The sequence below is a fragment of the Hemicordylus capensis genome, chromosome 5 (genome assembly GCF_027244095.1).
Source record: "Hemicordylus capensis ecotype Gifberg chromosome 5, rHemCap1.1.pri, whole genome shotgun sequence".
NCBI classification, from domain to species: domain Eukaryota; kingdom Metazoa; phylum Chordata; class Lepidosauria; order Squamata; family Cordylidae; genus Hemicordylus; species Hemicordylus capensis.
Window position 1 is genome coordinate 194,970,788 of NC_069661.1, and position 26,996 is coordinate 194,997,783.

Consider the following 26,996-nt stretch of genomic DNA (forward strand, 5'->3'; position numbering starts at 1 on the left):
AAAAGTTCTGGTACTTTCCTAGATTTAATTATCTAGCTCTTTCCAGCTGTAGTCTGTCTGCTATTGACATGGGAAATTTCATTTTGTTCAAATATCTTTCATGTGTGTCTCCTTGATATTGATAACAGTTGCTTGTATTGGTGCTTATCTCCTTTTTAATTCTGAAAATGTAATGAAGAAGGAAAATACAAAGTAACAGCTACATGGTTAAGCAGGCAGTCTTCAAAGCTGTGCATCAAAAACAAACTAATACTGGGGGGAAACATAGTAATCTTGTTATAGTTTAAGGGGCTTTTTTATTTCATTTTTTGGCACTAAATATCTCAAGGCATTGCAGATCACAAAGCAATGTTTCAGCATGCCAACAAAACAAATCACCGTCCAAACAAGAAGGAAATGAAAATCGTCCTTGTGGGATTCCCTGTTACATTTCCTGGCTAGTTTTTCTGAATATATTGTTAATTATCATATTTATCTACATTGCGCTTCTGCAGTGCACATTTTTATGTTTGGATTCATTTCCTAGACAAAAGCTATTGTTAATATTTCAATTGAGTTCAGCTAATCAGAATGGTTGCTCAGTCTGGCTGAAATTATTGAGCAGGAGAGGGGAGGAAGCTTTGCAATCCTTCCATAATAAATAGTACACAGGTGGCAAGTTAATTCATCAACCTCTTCCAGGAGGTGTGAATTTAATTTTATGTTTGTACCAAAAATGTACAAATTAAAAATGTGAACAAAGGCAGCCATCATAAAAAATACAACCCCCTTCCTTTGGAAATTCTGGTAAATTTTCACTTGACCCTTAGTTAAGAGGCTCTCAGACTTTGGTTATCAGACTTTTGGATTTTGTGGCTGAGGATGATAGGAGTTGTAGTCCAACTCAAGCTTGAGAACTCTTGCCTCTGGCAGATGTTGATGGACATGAAGGTGGAAGAGAGACAGTATTCTGCATGAGCAGAGCGGAGTTGATACCTCTTGTATTCTGATATGTTTGGGCCAAACACTAAGGCTTTGTTTATTGCTTTGGTCTATCCCTGGTCAGCAGGTGAAAGAATGAAACACATCTGGTCTGTTGGCTTTGCAAATAAGTATTTTAAAATGCAGACTCACAACAAATAAAGAGTCTAGCAGGTGCAAATAGAATGGGGTGTTTCTGTAGCATAGCAACATTTAGCAATTTCAGTTTGTGAAGCACATAGCTGGAATTTAAAAAGGAAACCTTCCTGTGTTTTATGGACTGGATTTTTATAGACTACTTGGTGAAATATCACCCTGGGTACAAAGTAGGTATGTGCACTAATCAAAAATTGTGATTTGTTTTGTGTTCAAATCAAAACCTGCTGTTTTGATTCAAACACGAATTTAATGTGCTCGAAACCAGATAGACTTGATTCGGACTTGATTAGATTTGAATCAAATCTGAATCTATTCGACCTGTGCTGGGTGGGGGGGAGAGCCTCGACTGCCTTTAAAAATAAAGAGCCTCCGAGGTGCCCCAAAATTGCCTTCAATGTGCAGAGCCTGAAGCAGGGAAGGGGCAGGCGGCGGCCTGATCCGCCATCCCCCTGTGGCCACCAGCTGCTTTTTTGAAGAAGAAAGAAGTGGGAAGAAAGGGAGACACGGAGGCACCTTTTAACTGCTGCTGGCAGGAGTGGTAAATAGGTACAGAGCTGGCAGTAGTGTGGAGGTAGTGACCGGACCTGCCATCCCTCCCCACAGCCGTCCTGGCCTGCTGCTCACTCTGACTGACACAGCTAAGCCTACCATTGCCTCTTTTAAATGGCCTCTGCTCAGGTGCGAGGGGGCCATTTAAAGGGATATCTCTGGGTTCTTTTAGCTGGAACACCAGTGTTTTTGTACAAAAACACCAGTGTTCTAGCAAAGAAACAATGGGCTATTCCCAACATGGGCCTATTCCCATCGCCGCTTTTGGGGGTGATTTGATCCGGAGTCAAAACACTCAAAGCCAGATTTGAGTTGAATCAATCCAATGCCGAATTAATTTGCACATTCCTAATACAAAGTTGTAAGTCAGAACATACACTAAGAGAACCTTTCAAGAGCAGAGGAACAGATGAATGAGGCATGTTGACATCCTCTGAATATGTGTTTTTGACAGCAGAAATGCAAGACCCCTTACAATATGTTTCTATTTGACACATAATTCATATTCACATCATTTATACTTCATGTGTACCGCAGGATAGAACAGACAGCTAAACAGAATGGGCAAATTGGGCAAATTTGCTGTGAATGAAGCATATTGTATAAGAAATGGTATTCAGCTGTGGAAACACTGTACCAGATGTATGTACATGGAAGGTCCTTCCTTTTTTTTTTAAGCTCAGAACATTTCACAAGTGATATTGGCATCCAGTGTACTATAATACTTTATGTGTTGACAGACATGAATGACTGATTTCCCAGATTGAAATTCCTCTTTCTTTTATTGTTCTTCTTGTATTTGTTCTGTTCCTTTTTTTTTTTAACCAAATGGCTTATTTATTAAAATGCATATTTAATTAAAAAAATGTTTAAAGCAATTATTCATGTAGACAAAAAGACATAAGCTGACATTTAGACTAATGCAGCACTTGTTCTGTTAATACTGTGCTGCTTCTGGGGGCGGGCGGAAGGCGATTTTGATCTCCTCTTCCTTATGAAGCCAACTGTACCCTAAGGCTGTGCAACTCATATTTTTTACAGGTATAGTATGTTAGAGTGAAGGGGCGATCAACAAAAATATTTCCTCCGCCTAGCACCAGCGTTAAAGCACCTGCACTGTGTTTGTTTGGATGTCAGCAGCGGTATTATTTTGCTATGATCGCCTGGTAAATCATTTTGGTCTAAATTTTGAAATATTGTCACTTTTTAGGGTGTGTGTGTGTGTGTGTGTGTGTGGGGAGAGAGAGAGGGAGATAAGTGCACATATGCATGTATATGCATGCACACACACACACACACAAAATAATAGATGTAGCTAGATTATTAGGATACAAAGTGGTTCACATGAGCTCTCAGGTTATTATTTCCTTTAGTATGGCTGCAGTCAGATTCCTAGACATTTTTTAATAGTATGTCTATCTGCTGTGACTACATTTTTCTTTGAATATGAAAAGGCAATCAGTAACCAAATGAGTGTTTTCTATCATCACTTTCATGGCCTTTCGTTCCTGCTATTTGGGTAACAGTTTGTTCAGGCACTGAAGACTTTGTCATTAACTCTCACTTTTCTGGAATTTACTAAGCACTATGAGTAGTGTACAAGCAATGCAGTTACAGTCAATGTTCAGTATTAATCATGTGATTCTTTTTTCAGTAGTAACTACAGACATATTCTAAGAGATTCACTGGATAGAGATTCTGGCTCTAACCAGTGTTCCTTGCGTATCACATATAGTGAGGTATATATAACACATAATGAATAAAACAGATGGTTCAAAATAAAGTCTGTATTGTGAACATACAGCAGTTTCCTACAAGGTCTTGTGCTGTATGCATTATGAACACTCTTAGTCTTGCCATGCAGTCAACACAAACCTTGGAGAGCATGTCGATACATTTCTAAGGCAGGAGTTCTCAGACTTGGGTCCCCAGATGTTGGAATACAGCTCCAGTCATCCTGGGCCACAATGTCTGGGCCTTAGGCCAGACTTCCATGATGCCTGATTGGATTGCAAGTGTGCCTGGACTTATTTCCCTGTCTTTCAGCCATGCTTGACTATCTCACTGTAAATATACTGACTCCATCCTCTACTGTATGTTGCTGTCTTCACATTGCCTTTGATCTGCCCTATCTGCTCCTGTACCTGGTTGTTTTTGTTCCTACCTGGCTGCTCCCATTTTTCCCCTTACTATCTCATTTTGTCAGCTTTTTGTTTCCCAATATTAAGACTCTAAGGCTGCTCACATGAGCAACCCTACGGGGTTAGGTCAGAGCTACCCCAGGTGGGGCTGGTCATGTGAAGCACTGAGATCTCTCCCAATCCCACTGCTGCCCCCCTGGGAAGCCCTGGTTTGGAACACAGGCTGAAAGTGAGGTAAGAGGACAAACACATGCCTCCTACCTCACTTTCTGTGTGGGTCCTGGTGCTGCTGGCAGCTGCTTCCAGACTGCTGGCAGACATCTTAACTATAGAGCCAGGGGAAAGGAGCAGCCAGGCAGCATGGAGCTTTCCCAATGCACCATGCTTTTTTTATGCAGGAAACCTGGCAGCCCGGCAGCCTTCCCACCACTCTCAATCACTACCCAGCTCACTGCTGCACTGCTTGTGTGGGCGTGTGAACAGCAGTGCCCAGAAGAGGCTCAGATCATCTGGGGGAAAGCAGTAAGCCCCCCCACCCCCACTCTTCCCACTTTGGCCGTGCGAATGATCTTCCTGTCTTTTACTTAGATGCTAAGGAGCAGTTAGCTTTGAGACCTCTTTGCCTACTTCAGACCTCGGATCCAACTTATTGTCCACTCTGGCTGAAAATCTTAAAATTCTACCTCTGTCCATCAGATTGCACATCCAAGTGCTGCCCCTGGCACAATTTCTAAAAACAGTTGACTAGTTTTTGTGTTCCTTACTATATTGTTTGAAATCTCCCAAGAATGGGAAGAGGTTGAAAGACTTATGTGGGTTGGTTTGCTATGATGCATGATCATGTGTAGCAGGGTCATGAGTCGCCATGCTTGATGTACTTGTTGTGAAAGGATTAAGCTAATTCTGCTGAGTAATTGTGTTACCTTGACTGGGCAGAATAGTCTCCAAGGTGCAAAAGAAGGTTTTTCAAGTGGGAGCACCCAAAGGTTATTGAGGATGGGAGACAACTTAAATTGGCTTCAGATTTCTTTTTTTTCTTGTAATAATTGACAAGTCCATGTTGGTGACATATTTTTCTGTAAAGTTCAAATTACAGGAAAGGGGAAAAGCACAAGAATGCATCGGGCTCACCAGCTTTTGCTGTTAATGTTTTTATGGAGCCTAGCAGTCCTTAGTCATCTGTACTCTGGCTGTGCCATCTTTTTAAATGGTTAATTCTCACAGAAGATGATACAACTTATTAATGGTGATTGGCAGTTTAATTAGGGCTTTTTCCCTTGTGTCACTTATCGTTTGTGTGTTCAGCTGAGCAATTGCTGCTCAGTTGACAGAACAATCCTTAAAAGGATGGCGATAGAGATGGGGAAGGCATGGGAATATGATGCTGTTTTCCCCTCTTGTATTCCATCTTTCCCCATCTCTCCAGCTGACCTTTTAGTGTTCAAATTTTCATCCTCACAGTTGCTTCTGTCCAACTCCGACTGGGTTTACCTGCATGCAGACATTAGCTGTGCTTCTCCTTATGTTCATTCTAACAAGTGTCCAGTCAAGCACAACAATAGAAATGTTAATCAATTACATGGCTGTGACCAACAACCCCTCAATGGCAGTTAAGTGGTGGCTGCTAGATTTAACAAGCTCTGCTTGAACACCTGATATGATGATGTTGCATAACAACACTACAGTACCATGCTAGCTTTGGGACCAGACTAGATTTAGCTTTCGTAATATTATCTTTCTCCTGATATTGCTGCATTAAACGGTAATTACTTTGTAGATGTTTAAAGCATTTAAAAAGAGCCTATCTGGATTATTTGAAATTTCAGGGTTATTTAGCGGGGAGAAATATTAGTTTCTGTCTAGAGTGTTTATAATAAACATTCTAGCAATATCCCCAATTAATTCAGAAAGATCAGTGCGGCACTTTTTACATCTTCACACATGCCATGGCATATTGCCTCTAATAGCCTCCTTGCCTATGGTGATTCTTCTTAACTAACATATATAGTGGACACCTTTGTACCCCGTCATAAATGCTCTGGTGGCAGTGGTGCACCAGAACCGTAGACAGAATCAGTTGGCTGATACTGCAGAAATCCATTAAGGAACACCTGTTAGGACAATACTGTCCTTATTTTTCAAACCCATATTTTTCCACCCCACTCCCCACTTTCTTCCAAAAGAAGGTAAATTTGCTTTTTCCACTATACATTGTGGGCTGTGCTTTCAGCCCATTTATGTTGTATTTATAAGCACCTTCATTTTGGTGGAATGATTATCTGGAAGACTTGCTTCACTATTTATATCAAGGGGAGCTATTCTCAAATAGTGGGTGCCACAATGGAAAAGATCTGCTCAAGCCCCTTACTGATCTCAATGCTTGAAAGGGAACCTCATTTACGGATCCAAAAGGGCTCAAATGGGAGAAGGTGTTTCCTTCTGTAGCCAATGGCAATTCAGAATAAAATGTTGTCCTTCATACTTTAGTGACTATTTACATGACCGAAAAAGTCATGAACTCTCCTGAACCTTGCTTCCCAATGTAGCCTCATGAACCCCTCATAAAGCTGCCCCTGAAGCTTGATGAGCACCCTCTGGAACAGAGTGGGGTGTGTCAGGAGGAGGTAGAAGGGGAAATTGGGGATCACCTTGCATGAGCGGAAGTGTGTTTTCAATTATGTAGAGTGCTGTTGGATCCAAATCATTGTAATTGTATGTACTACATCCAGGATTTTAGTAATGTATTTCTGACTTTGTATTTCTGTTTTCTTTATGACACTGGAAGCTAACAAATAAAGTCTGGGATAACTGAGCTAAAGATGCCATGTATTTATTCCACATAGCAAAATCTCAGGTTCAGTTCAGTTCAAGCTTTATTACAGTCTGTGACTAGCACAACAAGCAAACAGAACAGGGGCGTAACTATAATAAGGCAAGGGGAGACAGTTTTCTGGGGGCCCACTACCTTGGGGGGGGGGCAGAGGCAAGTCACATGACTGACTCCCCCAGCCGCACACCTGCCCAGGCTTCCTTCAGTTGTATTCATCCTCCGAAATTGATGTGAGTGTTAAGACCTGGAGCTACCAGAACAGCATGTCTTTCTCTAGTACCATTAAATGACTTGCATCATCCACAATTTACAAAACCTTTAAAATAATTTAGGATGATGTTGTTCTCTTGTGGCACATAGGGTGTGTGTGTGTGTGTGTGTGTGTGTGTGTGTGTGTGTGTGTGTGCGCGCATATATATATATGACTATGCTTTTTGTTAGGACTATTCAGCCTCATTTAAGATTTCTTTACTTCATGAGCTGAGCTTCAGTGAGTGGGGGGAGGGGATTTTAAAATCTGGTCTCTGGGTTTACTCCAACCTTGCTCCGCCCCTGGAATAGAACATACAACACAGTTTAAGATTAAAACATAATACCACTTATATCACAATACCCTAGGGTATATTATTGAAACCAGGTTGTCTGTGAAGAAGTTAAAAAAAAGGATGAAAAAGAATCTAGGCAACAAAATGGTGGACAAGATTCAGCATAAATAAATGCAAAGTAATGCACATTGGACTTCCCTCACACCCAGAATCTTCTACATCATGCTTGAAACCAGCGATGACTGCTCAAAAAAAATGACACTTCAATTGTCAGCTCAACATGCTGCATCAGTGAAAAGACAATTTGGTGCTTGGAGTTACAGTATTAGGAAAGAGACTGAAAGTAAACCACGTTTCAAAATGCCACTGTATAAATGTGTGATGTGCCTACATTTTAGATTATTGTTTGTATTTCTGAATTTCTCTTCAGAAAGAAGATATGGTAGATCTGGATAAGTTATAAAAATCTTTCCTACAAACAGAGGGTACAGAGCTTAGTTTTTTTAGTTCAGAAAAACAATAGGGAAGAGCTCAACATTGTTTCCTCCAATTTTCAGCCATCATTGGGATACTCTTTTGTTGAATTTTTCACTGGTACTGCTGAGAAAAAGCTTGCTCCACCAACACACATTAGAGTGGTGTGCATCATCCCTCCACACATGGCATTCATGCAGCAGCATTACATGTAGGCCCCTTCACAGCTTCAGTTGACTGCAACTTGGGTACCATTTTTAATGTTAAAAATAGCTCTTCTTTTCCTCCTGGATGGCTCACTCCAATCTAGCTTTGTTTGTCTTTATCTATGTTGTCAGATAGGCAACAGAATGGATGCTTAATGGTCTCACTGTTGCTAAGAAGAGGGCTCCCTTAAGATATTACCAACAGTTATGAAATGACTAGAAAAGGTATGTCGTGGAAACAACACTTTTGATGAGAAGATGTACATGCCTGCCATGAACTTATATTTTATCTTGATGTAGGCTTTTCCTCTCCCAGCAAAATGAACACCTGTGGTATTACGCTAGGCTAAACCAAGGATTGTTCAGGCAAGTTAAAAAAGTGGGATTTGTTGCTCCTCTAATGTTGCTTTATTTGCCAGTTAACTAATGCAAAGCTCAAACATTGATATGATGTCAAGGCACACAACTTCATTAGAGGTTTTCAGTTTCACAGCAATAGCAATAGCAGAATGAAAAAGACAAAAATCAACAGATGTTAAGGATGCAAGGAAAGGAAACTAAAAATTACAAAGTCAAACCTCTCAGAGGAGGAGCTTTCTAACAAAGATGCTTTCACAGCTGACTTCTTCATCCTAGGTGTTTCCAAGCTACATTAGCATCTTATAAAGATCTTTCCCTTCCGTCCGCCCCGATACACTGTTTCAGACCCCAGTTAAAGAGTTTCACTCTCACTTTCCCTCCTCCCAGTTCAAAACAGAAAGTCAAGGGCCAATGATCTAATTGTTTTGACTGGGAGGGCACAGGTGAAGGCCAAGCACAAGGGCAAAACAGCAGGTGTCCTCAGCACAAATGAGGGCTCACACAAAGCCTACAGAAAATGGCTCCTCTCAAGTTCACTTTTAGTTCATTGAGAGCAAACACCCACCAGTTCTCCACCTCAAAATTGGATGTAACAGGCAAGCCTTGGGCTGTGTTTTTGGAACAACCCCCCCAGCTGTTTTTCATATTTAAAATATTAAACAATCAGATTAGAGTAAAATAATCATGGGGTGCCACATGCACTGCATCACTTCAGAATTCAGGATTGCTGCTAATTTTCTGAGTGCAAGAGGTTTCTACGCAGATTTTATTTATTTTATTTATTTATTTGAAAGTACATTGTCCCCCCTGCAGTTGCAAGTGGTGCAATCCCAGAAGGCCTGGATTTTTTAAATTTTCTTAATGTTTAAATTATCTCTGAAGCAGAACTGTATAAAACAACATCAGAAAGAATAGAGAAAAATATTATCTGTCAATATATTGGATTGTCCATTAAAATGAAAATGTATTGGCAGTAGATTCAGCAGACACAAAAGGAAGGATGAATTATTTGTCCCAAGATGGATTGATGGACTATTCACTTGGGTGGCTTTTTAAATAGATTAGGGTTCTCAACCTTGGGTGTCCTGATGTTGGCCTTTCCCATTGTTGTTGGGGATGATGGAAGTTGTAGTCCAAGAACATATGCGGATCCAAGGTTGGGAATACCTGGATTAAAAGAACAAGCCAGGGTCTTACTCATGATGGCTATAGTAGAACTTTTGGAGTATAAGTATTGGATTCAAACAACACAGAATGTCTGTCGTGACATTGTTCTGTTTGAGCTTCTTGGAGACAACAGGCTGATCACTCTTGAAAACAGAATGCCTATTTGGATCTGACTAAGCAGGTGTTTGTTGTCTTTAAAAGGATAGATTAATGACTATTTCAAATGCTAAAATATTGAAAAACAATTAATTTCACTTCCCCAAAGGAATATTACACAATATGCTATCAAGGATTGTTCTGGAAGTATGCCATTTCTTTCACTGGGAATACTTATAGATATTTTTAACACTAGGAAGGAATGTCCTTTAAAAACAAACAAACAAACAACTAATTTTTGCCAGCTGTTGTTAAACTCAGTAGGGTATATAAATCTGAGTTGAGTTATCATTACAACACAAAGTGTTCATTAACTTCAGCAAGAGGTGATTTCGAGGGAAAGTGTTGCTCTCTTCCAATGTGTTAAATAAGCAATCACACTAAGCAGGTGGTGGGCAGAGATCTATGTGTTTCCATTAGTCAACAGGTAATTTCCTGGTGAGAAATAAGTTATATTTTCCCAAATAGATGCACAATTTGTTATGCTAGATTTATAACTGTAGTGAAAAATTTGGTATGTCAGTTATCACACGTATATAGAAATAAAATAGTGTGTGTTTGTAATTACATGTTCCTCCCAGGCTAGCTTTAATTTGTCTTGACTGGTGTTCCCTCTAAGGTGTGTGTGTGCACACAAGTTTTTTAAATATCTACTCAGTTTATTTTATATCCCACTCGGGCTGAATCAGGAACGCCCTCTTCTGAATGCATGCGCACACACACTGCCTTGTTACTGCAACCCAGAACAAAACTCATTCTGCACACAGATGAAAAAAATTAAAAGGAACGCTGGTTTGACCATTTTATTGTTTTAGTAGTTAACTGGCAATTTTTAAAGTCTCATTCTCATTGCTAGTCAATGGATAGCAGCCATAGTTGTGACTACAGTTATCCTTTAATTATTTAATAATGTAATTAGCTATAACAAAACCAAAATTATGGTCTTTGCTAAGAGACCAAGGAAACACTTCTGGTGCATAATTTTATTTTATTTTTTAAATCGGAACAGTATTCACATAGTAACACAATGCATTCATCATATTTTCCATATATCACAAGAGAATCCGGAATCAAATCTAGTACTATTAATATGATAAATATGATCTGCCCAAATACAGTAGAACTGTGATTCTACTCTGACAGCATTCATTAATCTAATCTTATCAGTGATCTTTTCTAACATCGCAGTTGACCACACCTTATTATAACAACCTTATTATAACAACACCTTATTATAACACACCTTATTATAACAACAACTCAGTTGTTACCAGATCCAAATATTTCTATTGTTGGACATTATTATTTTTTGCTGCCAAAATTAAAAAGATTACAAGTTCCTTATTTTTTAACTTGGCATTATTTCCTACAAGTATATGTAATAACCCTAATTCCGGAGAACACTCCAAATTTTGTCTCATTATAATTCTTATTTCTCCAAATATTTTTTGCCAAAAACATACCACCTTTTCACAAGACCACCACATGTGATAAAATGTTCCCTTTTGGTTTACAACCCATCCAACACTGAGCAGAGTAATTATGATAAATACATGCTAATTTTACTGGAGTTAAATGTCACCAATGTAGGATCTTCCATTGTAACTCTTGTAGAGCAGCTGACAAGAATCCCCCAAATTTCCATAATGATTGCCATTTACTCTCTTCTATGGAACTTCCCAAATCCATTTCCCAAATATCCTTTAAAACTCTTGTGGGGGTCCCCTATTTCCATTTGTAACAATAGTATATAGATTTTGGAAACTGTCTGTTTTGGCTGATCCTGATAAGACAGAATTATTTTTTCAAAATATGCAAGTGATCAGGTTACTGAATTTACTATCTCTTTATTACACAAGATAGATTTAATTTGAAGCCAAAATAACCATTCTAATTCATAACCAATCTGATACTCAATCTGTTCCCTATTACATAACCCCTCCCCATTAAAAAATTTTTGAGTCTATATAACCCATATTTCCTCAATAAGTCCAACTGAACCAAAACATATTTATTACCACGGTCAAAATAGATTTTTAAAGTTGTTAATGGGGAGATAGTCCCTATCAGCTCCTGATCTTTTCTTCCATATCTGGAACATAGCTTTAGTAAATAAATGGTTAATTTTTGCTATTTTTGAAAAGTTTGTTGAATAAAAAAGAACTTGTCTTAAAAAGCCATCTGTCTCTTGTATGTTCTCTATTTAGACCCACTGTTTAGTTGAATCTTCTAATACAAATGAAATCATATGTCCAAGGTGTGCATCTTGATAATATAATCCTAAATTAGGAATTCCCCATCTTCCCTGCTTCTGTGGCCTATAAAAATCTTCCCATTAATCCTCAATTTCTTAGAACTAAAATAAAAATTTTCAAATTTTCCTCTGCCATAATGATAAAATTCTATCAGGAATTTCCACTGGGAGGGATTGAAATAAAAAATTAAATCTTGAAAAAACATCATTTTTACAGCCGCAATCCATCCTAATATATTAATATGTTTTCCTCCCAACGTTTCATCCATTTACTTAATTTTTTCCAGACTGGGATAAAAATATTATTAAACAACTTATTGAAATTTTTTGTAACATTAATACCTAAATATCTGAAAGAATGATAGACAACTGGTATTCCCAAAAGATTAGATACCACTTTCTGAATTATAGGGGGAGTATGAAAAAACATTAATTGAGATTTTAGAAAGTTAACTGTTAATCCTGATACCTCTGCAAAATCTTGTAACTCCTCCTTAATATATTTAGCTGCACGTCCAGAATTTGAAAGAGTCAAAATCATATCATCCACAAACAGATGTAACAAATAATTCTTATCCCCTACTTTTATCCCATAAATTTGATTATTAGTATGCAGTGCAATAGCCAATACTTCCATAGCCAATGCCTCCATAGCCAAGTTAAACAACAAAAGAGATAAAGGACAGCCCTGCTTAGTGACTCTTTGCCATGGGATGTGGTGATGGTCACCAGCTTGGATGGCTTTAAAAGGGGCTTAGATAGATTCATGGTGGACAGGTCTATCAATGGCTACTAGTCTGGTGGCTGTGGGCCATCTTCAGCCTCAGAGGCACGATGCCTCTCCATACCAGTTGCAGAGGAGCAATATCAGGAGAAAAGGCATGCACATACCTCTTGCTACCCCCATGGATAGCTCCTAGGGACTCTAAAGTGGGTAGGGGATGATGGGTGCTACCTACCAACCAACTTACAAAAGAAATGGGAAAGTGGGCAGTTTTTAACCTTTCCCCCAAACCTCCATAGGATCCTGTGGCCAGAACAAACTGCACTCACAAGAGAGCACACACAAGTTTTGCATTGCAATTTGCAATGCATTTTGCAGCCCTGCTTTAAAAAACACTGCAGAAGCAGAGAGTAGAAAGGAATCTGACCCTTTAAACCAGAACACACATTTCATACATAGTCCAAAAATGGACAAAATAGAATCACTGACCCAGAATCCCCTGCCAGCCACAGTTCCTGTGTTGCAGTAACATCACTGGCATTAGTTGCTCTCTCACATACTATCATGAATCCTTATTTCCTATTGTAATAGCTGCCATACCGCACCCTTACTTAGGAGCAAGCATAGCCATAAGCTCAATTAGAGCAACTTCAGCCACATTACACTTTGCAATGCAGATTGCAGAGCAGACGCACAAGTTAGTCTCAAGGCCAGACATGAAGCTCATTACAGCAATCACCAAGAAATATTAGAGAGAGAGAGAGAGAGAGAGAGAGAGAGAGAGAGAGAGCATGCTAGCTGCCACTGTCTATTTTTTGCCATAGTACTATCTCAGAAACAAAACAAACCATAACTCAAGGAAGGCAGTTACCCAAGTTCTGCTTTTGTCAATCTCTGATCCAGCAAAACCAGATAGCAGCAATAGCACATCATATTATATTCAGTGCTGAGAAAAGAAAACCACAAAATAAAACTTACTTCCTCCTGTCCTGGTGTATCCTCTCCTTCAAGAGAGGCACAGTATAAGGGCCCTCGCTCTCTCTGCCTCCATGTCCTTTTGAATACATTTTGAATTTGAAATTCCCTCTTTGTGTTCCGCCTCCCTCCCTCCGCAGCCAATGGGGGCAGAGTTCCCCAGGACAGCAATTGATATGTATGATAAGCCAACCAAGAAGCAAGCAGATAGCAAGCCAATTGGGAGCCAGTACCAGAAAACCAATCAACATGGGAAAAACAGCCCTCCAAAATGGTGCTCAGAATGTAAAAACATTTCAATCAAAACATGGGGTGTTCCGCTCCGAGCCCCAAACAGGCCCTTTATTTAAAGCGTTTTCCATTTTGAACTCGAAACATTAGTTTGAGTCGAAACGTTTTGAGTCAAAACATTCGAGGCCTGTTTCGAATCAAAATGTTTTAGTAGCGAAATGTTCCGCACATCCCTAATTAAAACCTTTATTCTGTGCTAAAAGGCAAGTAAGCAAACAGTAAAAAAAAATTCAAGTCATATGAACTCACCAGGAAGAAATGCATATTTTTTATTGTATATTGTTTAAATTTTTATATACAACTGTTCCAACATTCAAAGCGGTGCCCTAGAGCAATTACTTAAAACATTGGAGTGGTTAAAGCTACTATCTGGAGTGGAGAGAGTGTCCATGACAGAATCAGAGAAAAGATAGATAAGGTACTTCATTAAGGAGCTTGTAGATGAAGGGTAGAAAACTTTGACTGATGTTAAGAAAAGTAGCTCAAACTCACACATCCTGATGCTGAACACATTCACATTGATGTAGATATCATTGATTTCAGTGCAATGTATTTCCAAGTAACAATACTTAGGACTGGCATATTGGACAATATTGTAATGAAATAGAAATGAGAAGTTAACGTGAATCAAAAGAATAGTATGATGTAGTCGGAAGTGTTATGTAAAAATTGCATTTAATCTGCAAAGAGAAGTTCAATAACTTGATAACTGGGGAGAGGGGAGAATTTGAGGGAAGTATTTACACTAAAATACAGTTACTTTTCTTAAAAACATCTGTATTCTTCTAGAAAATAGCTGGGGTATACGGATAATTTAACGTAAGAATGGTAAATGACTACAGTGGTACTCATGTGCCTTTGCAAGATAAGAGAAAATGAATCATGGGGAACAAAGAATGAAAACCAAAGTGGAAGGGGGCAAATCAATGTGAAATTGGATTCTCTTAACCTGGTGAGAAACAGACTATTTGGCCTGCAGTGTGCTTTCATTATATGTCACACATAAATTGACAGCCCATAATTTTGAGTACAGACAAGAAGTCCAAGATAAGAAATATTTCTCCTCCGTTGTCTCTCAGCAGTAGGTTTCTTTTTAAAATGCTGAAAACAACTGAGTCTGACAGACTTGAAATTTACTGCAGACTTGCTTACTTTCCATATGTGCCTGAATTTGTAACAAACATGATTGAATGAGTAGACCTCTTGACTTCCATTAATGCTGAACATCACATATGATGAAGATAAGCACTGATCCACTAGTCTATCTAGTTCCAACTTAAAAGGAACATCCTGCTTATGAGTGAGCAAAATTATGTTATTGTTGAACACTAAATACATGCCAATCCTCCTCTTAACTTTTTAGCTCACACCTGCTCCAATTATGCATGGTAGCCTTGATAAAATTTCTTGTTCCTGAGTTCTTCCAGTCTTTGACTATTTTGTTGACCTCCAATCTTGCCTTCTGTCTCAGCAGATCAGCATAACCCAAGTAGCTAATTTGCACTATTGCATTTACTGGGCATTTGGAGAATAATTCTGTTGGATGCATGAACAGGAAAATGTTTAGCCGGAGTGCATCCTCCTAGCAGATTGGTCAAAGGTGTTCTTGGATCTTTCCAGCTCATGTGTAGGAGCTACTTTGGCACAATATGTTCATGTAGCCTGTCTCCATGGAAATGATTCCAACAGTCAGCAAAAAATGTTGTTTGGGGATTGGCTATAAGGTATCCATAGCAAAATAAACTCTTATTCCATTTTGTGAACATTTCATGGTGTGCAGAGGAGCAAAGGTAGGACAGTCTATTTTTGCCTAAAACATGGCTGTTATAGATGATTTGGACTCCAAACCTTAGGCTCCAGAGCCAAACTGAGACTTTCACCCAAAGATTCTCACCTGTAATTTTGTAGAAACACCTCAGTTTTAGCCAAGAATTTTTTTTAGACAAATTCCTGTGGGTGGGTGATGGATTATTTTTTTTCACATGCGTGGGGGCACTTTCTTACCAATATTTATATTTGTTGGTCATACATTCATAAGCATTAGTTTATTCTCCAAGCCAAGAACCATCGTGTAAAGCTTCACTGTCATGGCTACCAGCATCCAGTAGTCAATGAGAATTTTTTTTCTAAAGTTCAAATCAGCCTTTTGAAGCATTATACATTACAATATGTAGCATGCTATTGGCTCTAAATACCTTTTTTAGTAGTGGTTGAAAATAGAAGACACAAAATAGCCAAATGTATTGTTTTTATTGGACTGACCATAGTTTGAAATCTCTTGAATTACAGGTTATTCATCAGACACATAAACAATCAGAAGAAGTATCAGCATTACATAGAAAATCTGTTCTTACGTATTTAGCCTTAGTGTATTGGTACCCAGTTGCTTTGCTATTTGGTAAAACTGGTTAAGCATTCAATTTCATAAATCTTCTAAATGCTCAGTAGAGTTCTGTTTTCTGGCACTCTAGAGCCCTATTCTATTCACACATGATCAAGGTACAATCTCTGTACACACACAGATCTGTATACATCTACAGTATTCTACTTAGATTGACAGCTCGAACAGCAGTACATTTCTGTCTGTACATATATTTGAGAGGGTTAGGGTCACTTTTAACATGAACTCAACTCATGTACAGTCATTCAAACAAAAATATGTATGTGTGTACAGAGATCTGAATGCATGTAAAGCATAATGTCTGAATAGGGTTTAGCAGTTTCAGATTTTATTACTAATCCTGAATTTGCCAGAGATCTGAACCAGCTTGAGGAGTGAGATGTTGGATGACTCACATGCATCAATGATATTGCTAATGTAATGAGCTCTCTGGTGTTATAAACAAACTATTTATAGTTTTTGTTATAAAAACTATTTAAAATTCAAATAGATTTATGTTACAAGCACCATGGAATAAGGGTGTGCAGAGCTGGTTCAAATCAAACCCAGTTCAACTGGTTCAAGCTCAAACTGGACCAGCCCTCCAAAAAGGGGGCCCAGTTCAACCAGGTAAGTATTCCCCTTTACAAGCAAAGAGGATCCCAAACTATAAAGGGGTTTCAGAGGCAGGGGGCAGGCGAGAGGGCACCTTACCACTGCGCCTCCTTGGTGGTGTTGGTTACTCCACTGTGGCAGCCCCTTTCAGCCCTACTGGTGCTCCGCCCCACACTGCAGGCCAGTGAGCAGCCCACTTCTGGCTTCCATGCATACCCAGCCCATGGTGTGTGTGGGCTGGGGGGAGTGCCGACAGGGCCAGAGTTGAGAGGAGTCGCTGCAGGTGGTAAGGTGCTCTCTCGCTCGCACCTCCACCTGTCCCCCAAACCTCTTTATAGTTAGGGATCCCCTTTGCTTGTAAAGGGGAATCCTTACTGGATTTACAAGCAAGACAAGCAAGGTACTCGAACCGGGCTGAACCAATTTGACCCAGTTCAACAGCATGAACTTAACCAACAGCCTGGCAGTGAACCCTTTCTACAGTTCGAACCTGCCGACGAACAGGTCTAACAAACCGCTTCATGGACTGGCGGTTCGGTTAGAATTTGGTCTGAATTCTAACTGAACAACCGTGAACAATTCCATGCACACCCCCGCCATGGAAATTAAGCTTTTGGTATATACTATTAACTTTTGTCAGTGTGTCTGTTTTCCTTTGTCAAATATTGGAGAATATATTTAGTAGAAATCATTTTGCAAAAAATAAAAACTGTCATTAATGAATTAGGCACATTTCTGTCTCTAATTCCTTTCAGGTTTTAGAGAACACAATCCAAAATCATTAATTATATGTTTTAAAACTACATTAAATGGTCCTTCAGAAGTTAATAGCAATTTGTCTTACCTTTACTATCTTAACATTGTAGTTTGTTCTTCAGTTAATAAACCATGCCATGGGCCAAAGCTGCTTTGGATATGATCCAATAATGTGACAGATATGCATACTTGAATGTGTGTTATTGATATCATATGCACCAGATAGTAGGTTTCCCTTTTAATGTCTGTTGCACCAACCCCCTAACCTGCAAAGAATCACATTGGTTGATTTAATAGCAGATCACTTGCCTACCCCAAAGTTACAAAGTTACGTCTTGTTACAATTGTGAATTGTCTGTTGCTTATGCTGGCTATATTCTCACAACCATGCTGATCCTGGTTAAAGAGTTAGCCGGGATTGCTGAGCCCCATGTAGCTGGTTGTGAGAGTGCAGATTTTTGGGACAATCTCATAAAAGTGCTATGGTTCAACTGCATTTAACCAGGATAGATAAGGATCTGATCCTGGCTATCTATCCTGGTAAAATAGACCACTGTCTAGAATTGCCCAGGAAATCTGCATTATCACAACACAGAGTCTGTGTGATTGTGAGAACATAGCCACTGTCATTCTTCTTAAACAGATACATTTAACTATTTGAAACATTGCTTTTGAAAAACAGTAAGCCCTTTCTCATGATCAGGGAGAAAGGGCTCCACACTGCAGGCGAGGAAACCTTAAAATGCTTTCCTCCCCCGCAGACGATCCTTGGCTTCTGGCTGGTTGAGTGGATTGCTTCCCAAGGAGTTCACCGGTTGCTACTGGCAGCCAGGAGATTTGGGGGCCAGGAGGCCCCTGGAATTCCCATAACGCACCACACAAGTATGTGGTTCATTATGGGGGGCCAGCTGACACAGGGCGATAGACTACTTGGGTATAGGTGCTACTTGTGTGTAGGTGCGTGACACCAACACACAATCAGTTAGCCAGGGATAAGAGCATGCTTGTGCTCTTAAGCCTGGCTAACAGCCGGGGCTCCCTACAGGGTTTGCCGCTGTTCCACTGCTGGGAGCCGTGTGGATCAGGCTCTTATGTGCAGGCAAAACCAGTTCTTATGTGCAGGCAAAACCAGGCTGGGATTCTATAGCCTGGTCTTGCCTGCGTGTGTGAATAGCCCCAGTATTTTAATATTGGTAACAACAACTCTTTATTACCTGTTCCAATTCAATGACACCTGCAGTGTTAGGCAGTCATTCCCATGGCAGTCATGCAAAATAAACCAGTTGTGGTTAAATTTCTCCAGTCTCATATGAACTGAAGCATTTTTGACCTTTTGTCACTTGCTTTCTGTGAGACACTTCATCAAACACAAAGCTGAAATTGAGATAAATTAAGTCATCTGTTCTTCCTCTCTCTAGTAACTTGGTTACTCCATCAAATACTGGAAACGTTTTTGGACCATAGACAGTGTGTAATTATTTGACAATTGTTCTGAATGTGCCTGTTAAAGGAACTCTTCAGCTGTATGAGAAAAGGGATTAGTTAAAAATAGCTTATATTTGATGTAGCTGAATAATAGCTTATATTCAATGTAGCCAACAAAGTGCAACATTATGTCCAATTTCTAGCATATTTCCATAATAGAAATGTATAGCAGTGATCCATCAGGATAGGATCCCTTCCTCTTTATGTCAGCCTGTAACCTTAGTCACCTAGAGCACTATTGGCCTTGCGTAGATTGACAAATAGTTGAATAATAGCCATAGACCTTCAAATGTGTCCTTATATACAAATTGGCCTTTTGTAGATTTGTTCACATTTAAATAGCTGCTGTATTTTCTGCTGTGGCCTGGTTATAATTTCAGTAGTGTTTAGAGCAGCTACTCTGTTTCAATGTAAAGCCTGGCAAAGAAGTCACTTTAAAGTAACAATTTCTAAAGCTAGAAGAATCCATTTAAATATTAGTTTACAGTAGGGATGTGCTCGAACCAGACCGCTTCAGTTTTGCCCCCCTCAAACTCCCCCGGTTTGGTTTGGTTAGTCCCAGGATATTATTTCAGGGTATTTCCCATTAAGTTTCTGAATATGTGTTTTTGGAACAATGCTGCATCAGTGAGAGTAAAGTGGTCCAGAGAATGCACATTTGTAAGATGGGCTTGATGGAATACCTAAATGCATCAAGGGATATTTTTTTATTACCTTCAATACTCTAGAGTTTCAAACGCTCAACATATAGAGGTCATTCACACAACCAAAAACTGTCTTACTCAGGTTTGGGAGCTGTGTTTGCTCCCAATTTTCAATGTGGGTGAAAACAACGAGGCTGAAGGAGGGAGAAGTGACTGTGGGGAAGCAAGGAAGGAGGAAAAGCTACCCAGATTTTCCTTCCAACTTGCTTCCACACAATCACTTCTATCTAGGTTTTTGTCTTATCCTGCTTCCACACAACCGAAAATTGGGAGCACAAACCTGGGTAGGACACAGTTTTCTGTTATGTGAATGACCTCATGTTTTTAAATATTAAAATAACTACTAGTAAACTGGAGGAAATATTCAAACACATATAGCAGGAGAAAAATGTACAGGAGAAAAACGTAACTCCAATTCTGGGCTGTGGAGCAGACTGAATTTGAGACAGAAATATTGCTGAGTAGGAGACTTGCATTCAATCAAAGCAAGATTGAGGAAGATGTGAGAACACAATCTGAGCAAATGGACTCAATCGAACGTCTAAATAAATGGCTATGACAGGAAGCAGATGAACAACGAGGACAAGAGTCATATAGAAGAGGATTGTGGAGACAAGTATGCATAAATGAAAGCATGTCTTTGAGTCTGCTCTTATGGCCCTGAGCTGGAAAGGTAGTAAAACCCATAGGTACAAAACAGCAACTTCAGTAGGATATATTAAAAACCAATCTGCATCTTCTTTTCACATACATACTGCATGACCAAAAGTGAGATGGTGCTTTAGGTAAGGGGATGGTAATGAGATGGTGCTTTAAGTAAAAAAGCACTGCATGGATGTGGGACACACACAGTTGCATTGCCTGAAGCATACCTACCAGAACTGAAATAGCTGCTGCTGCTGCTGCTGCCACTTTATTGACTGAACAAGATGTGTGGGGCTGGGATATCATCCCCTGCTGAGTCAGTGATGTCTCAATTATGACAGCATTGCTGCTGTCAGAGATGATGTAAAGAATGAGAGATGCTTTGCCTAGGGCCATCCTGTCAGTACCAAAGGTAAACTCACCACTGCTGGATGAGCAAAAGGGTTACAAAGGGCCTTCTTTGCTTTCCCCCACCTTTTCCTGGCAGTGGTGAAAACATTGTAGTTGGACCCTTCAGCAGGTTGTAAAGGAGCACCAAGTATGGCTCTCTCTTTTGCAGCAGTGCTCTGCAAAAAATAAAATAAAATAAAATAAAATAGTGACAGATCCACCCCACAATGGGATTGAGGGAGAGAATGAGCACACATGTTTGAGATATGGGAACAGTAGTCCAAGGCCTTCCCTTCTCTTTCACCTTTTGGATGTATGAACTTTTACAAAGTGATAACATAAATAATATGCCCTTGGCAAATAAATTCCTCACTTGCACAGTATCAGAGCAAACAGAGACTGTGCTGGTTTGACAATACCTTATTGGCCTGCACAATTAGGAACACTTGTTTAAACAAGTATTTGGAATGTATGTAGAGTGCAGGGGCGTAACAAGGTTGGCTTGGGCCCAGAGACAAGATTTTAAATGCCCCCCCCCCCCGTCACCACCTTCCTCTCTCTTAAGCTTTCAGCTTAATATAAAGCTTTATTATTTCTATTTTCACTGACTTTTGGTGGGATTTATTGGATTTATATACTGCCTGATATACCTAGGCAGTGTTTGGGTCTCCAATTTTTATTCAATTTTGCCTTGGCAATAAGCCATAGGAATAACAATACAGATATACATGTTTTTAAGTTACATTAGTGAATTCACACATGGACATTAGTCGGGAAGACTGCAGAACACTTCCTACTTTGGAAGTAGCCATAGATGTACAGAATCAACATGTGAATGAACTGAAAAACCTCAAAACAAACCAATCATCTTCTGGGCTGCTTTTTATTTAGTTTCATCTCAGTGCTCTTTAGTATGAAGTCTAAACACAAACGTGAATATACAGAAAATTGCTTCTGTCCACTCTCCTTTTGCATATGAACCACAGAGATAAGATGGGTGTATTTTTTAAAAATTTGGATTGCATGTTTCTTTACCCCTCACTATCACAGAAGTATGTATTTCAATAAAATATCTCCTAAAAGGATTGCAGCCACGCTACTCAACTCTACAGGCAGGATCCAGGCTTACTTAGTCATGACTAAGTCCTGCTGAAATCAATGGGGCTTCACTTAGTCATGACTAACTCACCTCCTTTATTTTAATGGTGCTTGGTGATGACCAACTTAAACCTACACGCTGCCCCTAAGCCTTTGTTCAGAAGTACGCTTCAGTGACTTCAGCAGGGCTTACTCTCAAGTAAGTGCACATTCAAGATTACAGGCTGGGCAGGCAGTCCCAATCCTATGCCTGCTTCATCAGGAAGAAGCCCCACTGCAGTCTATGGGGCGTTCTCCCCAATAAAACGTGCACCCAGGATCGCAGCCGTTGCAGCCCCAATTCTTTGCATGGGGGGCTCAGAAAGGGAGCTGAATAGGATTTACTCCCAGGTAAAGCATGGCAATCGCCCCAATTCTACCAGCAGCACATATAACGGCAGCCCACCCGCAAGGGAAACCTCCAACTGCTTGTCTCCCTTTCTGCCTTGGAAAGTGCGTGGGGTGGGAGGAGCAACTGCTGCTGCCACCGCCAACATCGGGGAGCTGTGTCTTAGACAGTACTGAGAAGAAGCGTCCTCACACTCTACACTTGCCCATTGCAAACACGCTGAATGGGAGCTGAATAGGATTTACTCCCAGGTAAAGCATGGCAATCACTCCATTCCATCAGCGCGCCTTGGCCTCCCTTTCTGCCTTGGAAAGTACGTGCAGTGGGGGGGCAACTGCTGCTGCCAACATTGGGGAACATGCTGTGGTGCTGCGGCATGGATGGCCCCCACCCCACTTTCCCCCCCACCCACCCCAAAAAACCCTAAGTTGCACAAACGCTGCCGCAGCAGCACCATGAGCCAGCCGCTCGCGCTTTTGTCTCGGTCTCGTCCCCACCTCCAAATGCAAAAATGTTGCACGGGGGGGGGAGAGAAACGGGGGGGGGACCCCACATTGGTGGTTTTTCTACGTCAGCCTAGAAGGTTACAGAACATCACGTACACAGACACAAATACACACATAAATCACCAGATAGTCAAACCTATACTGAAAGACCTTATGGGAAGGGGCAGGGGGAGAGAATGACCTCTGTGCAAAATGAGAATTGTATTTTTAAACGGGATGATTTGTATTTTCAGACTCAGAGCTCGAGGGAGAGGTTTACGTGTGGAGGAGCAGGGCAACAGAGAAAGAGGCGTGTTTGCAATGGGCAAGTGTAGAGTGTGTGAGGACGCTTCCTCTCAGTACTGTCTAAGACACAGCTCCCCGATGTTCGCGGCAGCGGCAGCAGTTGCTCCCCGCCCCCCACACACTTTCCAAGGCAGAAGGGAGGCTGAGGCACACAAGCGGTTGGAGGTTTCCCTTGCGGGTGGGCTGCGGTTATATGTGCCGCTGGTAGAATCGGGGCGATTGCCATGCTTTACCTGGGAGTAAATCCTATTCAGCTCCCTTTCCAAGCCCCCCATGCAGAGAACTGGGGCTGCAACGGCTGCGATCCTGGGTGCACGTTTTATTGGGGAGACCCCCATATGATGCAGGCGGGCGGCGGTTGTCAGGCGGGTAGAAGTGGGACATGCCCAAGCCAGTGGGCAGAGAAGCGGCTGGGCCACCATGGGGGGGGGGGCGGGAGGAACTTGGGACAATCAGACTAAGCAAACAGAACACAGTGTCAGTCAGCTAACTAACCTGAGGGTTCCTGAGCCTCTTGCTGCTCCATGTTGTTGTGTAAGTGTTAAGTAAGTAACACAGTGAGTCTCCTAGCTTGCTTGCTTGTTAGAGATAGATTGGCGGGTAGGGCACGAACGACGAACGGCAGCGGCCTCTTCCTTCCTTGCTTGGCGGCACCGGCACGTGTAAGGCAGCAGCAGCAGAGCTGATCATGCGCCTTTCTGGGCCACGTGCTGCGTGAAGGAGGAGGAGGAGCCCACGGCTACAACTAGGAAAAGGGTGGAGGGCGGACGGAGGCAGCAGGCAGGAAATACAGCGCTCCCGAGCCGGAACAAAGGCAGAATTTTTTAAAAAAATGTAATATACATTCATTCAAGGAAGCTGGGGCCAGCGCTGGGTGGGGGAGGCACGTGACATGTCTCTCCGGTGCCCCCTAAGCTGGGAGGCCCCTAGACAACTGCCTCCCCCTGCCCGATCATAGTTACGCGCCTGGTAGAGTGGCTATTCAGATGACTAGCCTCCCAACACACATGATAAAGGAATGCTCTAGGAGGGCATTTGGGACATCTGTAGAAGACATAATGACCGGTGTGCTCCTGGCATGTCCCCTTTCTAATAATGTGGACTGATAAGGTATACTCTGAAGCAGCCCACTGAGATACCTAGTATCATGACCATACTAAATGAATGAGAAAATCTGTTCTAGTGCAAAAAACTAGCTTAGTGGTGGTAATCTGTGGGGACTTGAGGAATTGTGTTGTTGCAGTGTGGTGCTCTTGCACAAATGTCCCCAACTGGTGTGCAATTGCAAGCTCACTTGCAGTAGCACAGCACTAGTGTGGAGCACAAGCCCCAGACTTAGCGCAACTAGCCAGCTCAACAGTTTTGCACTAGTCCAAGATTCTCCTGCAAGCTCTCCATTGCTCTAGATGTCAGCCACTATAAGATTTTTCTGTCCAGAAACGTCCTAATAAATATTTATCTCGTTTATGTGTTTATGAACAATGGCAGCTGAAAGCAGTTGACTGGTTGCCAATAGCTCATTAGTCATATGGGAACAAATGTTAGGCTTGTGACATTAATATAAGCATAAAGGAAGAAAAAAACCAAAGCATGTTGTCAGCACCTGACAGCGTCACTGCATCAATATTTAACCACCTAATGGTGAATTGTGATTGACCTTGATATGCTAGCCTGTTTTTAGCAGTGTGATATAAACAATGTTGTGAGAAGAACTCGTCTATTATCTTGATTTGCATAAAATGTTATCTTTATTTATATTTCATGTTGCCATGAGGTAATTTCACATTAAGAACAAAATTTGAATCTTTAATATGCATTGTTACAAATTGCTTTTCAATGATACATTGTGCCATGTGATGACAGTTGGGTTGGGAGCTGCTGTAAAGCCTCATTCTGAGAAACAAAGCCCCATGTCACTTTGGATCGCAAGGGGTTGAAGACTATCATCTGAGCTCATCTAGGATCTGCTACAAAAATAAATTATGTATTAATAATATTTCTTCCTCTGCAGTGTAAAGGAGACACATTATCAGGAAGTGTTGCCATTAAGATAAATGAGCAGTTTTGTAATTTGTGTGTCTTTGAACTCCAGTTTGTTTTTAAACATTTAATTTCCATCGACTGTACTTAAATCAATCAGGGACAAGACTATGGTTCATTTTGCTTTGTGTGCTTGGCTTGAATTGTGATGTCTAAACATGGGCCGGCCAGACTAACCTTGAGAGAGGAGAGGTTTCTAAAAGAGTCATGCTCCTCACAGATACAGTATATCAGGTCCAGATCATAAACTGCTTTAAATTCAAAACCAGGGCCTGGGATTCGGTGTTGGAGCAGATGGAACTGGTGTGATTTTGACACCCACCCCCCCAAAAAAAGTGCCATGGGTTCATTCGGGCAAGGATACTTTGCTCATCTAGCCTGCTCCACATGATAAAGCTCATGACTCTGCCCGGCACATCGTTCCTTGATCACACAAGCAAGGTTGAGCCATCCTCCTCCTCCTCCTCTTCTTTATGCTTCCCTGCGTATGCTTTATTGCACTACAGGTAGAGAACCACTTCCCCTCACAACAGCACATTGAGGTGGAGATGTGTGCCCTCGGTGCAGCATTCATGTGTACATAATGTGGGGCAGGCCAGTCAAGCAACATAATTATCGAAACTGGCCTACTGTCTTCATTACTGTGCTTCCAACAGTTGGTTGCTGTAATATACAATGGTCGAGGCTCGCAAACAGTTTACAAGGACACTTCCTTATTCATGCGTTACAAGAATCAATGACTTTGAAACTATTCCCATGATCACTGGAAAGCGGGCTAGGGGAGCTTTGCCCGCTTTCCAATGGTCGTGGGAATCACAGGGCTCGCAGGCGAGCCCAGTTCTCCCAAGGTGGAAAGCCCACCTAAAGCACCCTACCCTTAAATGAGGTTAACGGACAGAGCATGCCATTAACTTCATTTCGTTGCTCGTGTGTCGCCACGGGGCATGGCAACAGATGAGTAGATGCCTGGCCGGGAGGCTACAAGCAGCTTCCAGGGCTTGGGGATCTCTCTAGGATGCCCCCCCCCGCGCTTGCAGGACTTCCAGGGGCTGCACAGCCCCTGATGCCCGCATCCCCTGCCAGCTCCATGACAGAGCCGGCAGTCATGCAGGCGGCTGATCTGGCTGCCCATCTACAAGCGGCTGCTCATCTGCGGGGAGAGCGGGCTAAGCTCTCGTGTGGTGTGAATCGCCTCTTTAAGTTACAAAGACAGTAGGTTGTCAGTTTTGCTTAATGATTATGCTGGGGCAATTCCCTTGCTTGGAATGTGAACCTGGCAACTCGTAATGTTTACCTCCAATCCAATCTGAAGTATGCATTACAATCCTGGAGTTCTTCTCCAGCTTCAAAATTGTGATTTGAAATGAAGAGAAGCCCCTCCCTCCTAGCCCCAACCTGCTAATGTCCAAGATCGACCCATTAACCCTCTCTTCTCCATTTGCTGAGAGTAGGAAACCTGGCAGAGGCAACAGGTAGGTCAGTTCCTTCCTCTTTCCTTCCTTGTTGAATGGGCCATAGCTGACCACTATTGTACCAAACCAGAAGCCGGTCACTGCCATAGTCACTGTCATGGTAGAGCTTGAAACCCACACATCAGGGGAGTCAGAAGGGGCTGATCTTCCTACACTTCTGTCACAGCCACTGCAGACAGAAAGGAGAAGTGGAATGGGCTACTCTAGCTGCACTTAGGTAATGAATTCCACTTAGGGAGGAATCAGGCTTGTGGCTGTTCAGACCTCATTGTGTTCCAAGCCAGAAATGCAAGCTCCATTTTAAAGTGTTAGATTTGTTTTATGGTAATTTTAAAGTTTTTAGGTTTAGTTGCTTTTTGTTTAAATTGTAAACCTACACTGAGATTTTATTTAGGGTGGTATATAAATGTGCTAAATAAACAAATAGACGAATGAATGAAT

General features: G+C 41.2%; 1 protein-coding gene and 1 long non-coding RNA gene across 9 annotated transcripts in view; one reads left to right on the forward strand and one right to left on the reverse strand.

Annotated features, from left to right (window-relative positions):
- The window catches only part of SYT1 (synaptotagmin 1), a 637,087-nt gene that overhangs the window by 172,977 nt on the left and 437,114 nt on the right, over nt 1-26,996 (forward strand). The window lies entirely within an intron of this gene.
- LOC128326367 (uncharacterized) lies at nt 8,904-23,684 on the reverse strand. The gene is made up of 3 exons (XR_008308003.1): nt 23,539-23,684; nt 20,608-20,942; nt 8,904-9,391 (listed from the first exon to the last, which is right to left on the reverse strand). It is a non-coding gene; the product is annotated as an uncharacterized LOC128326367 (long non-coding RNA).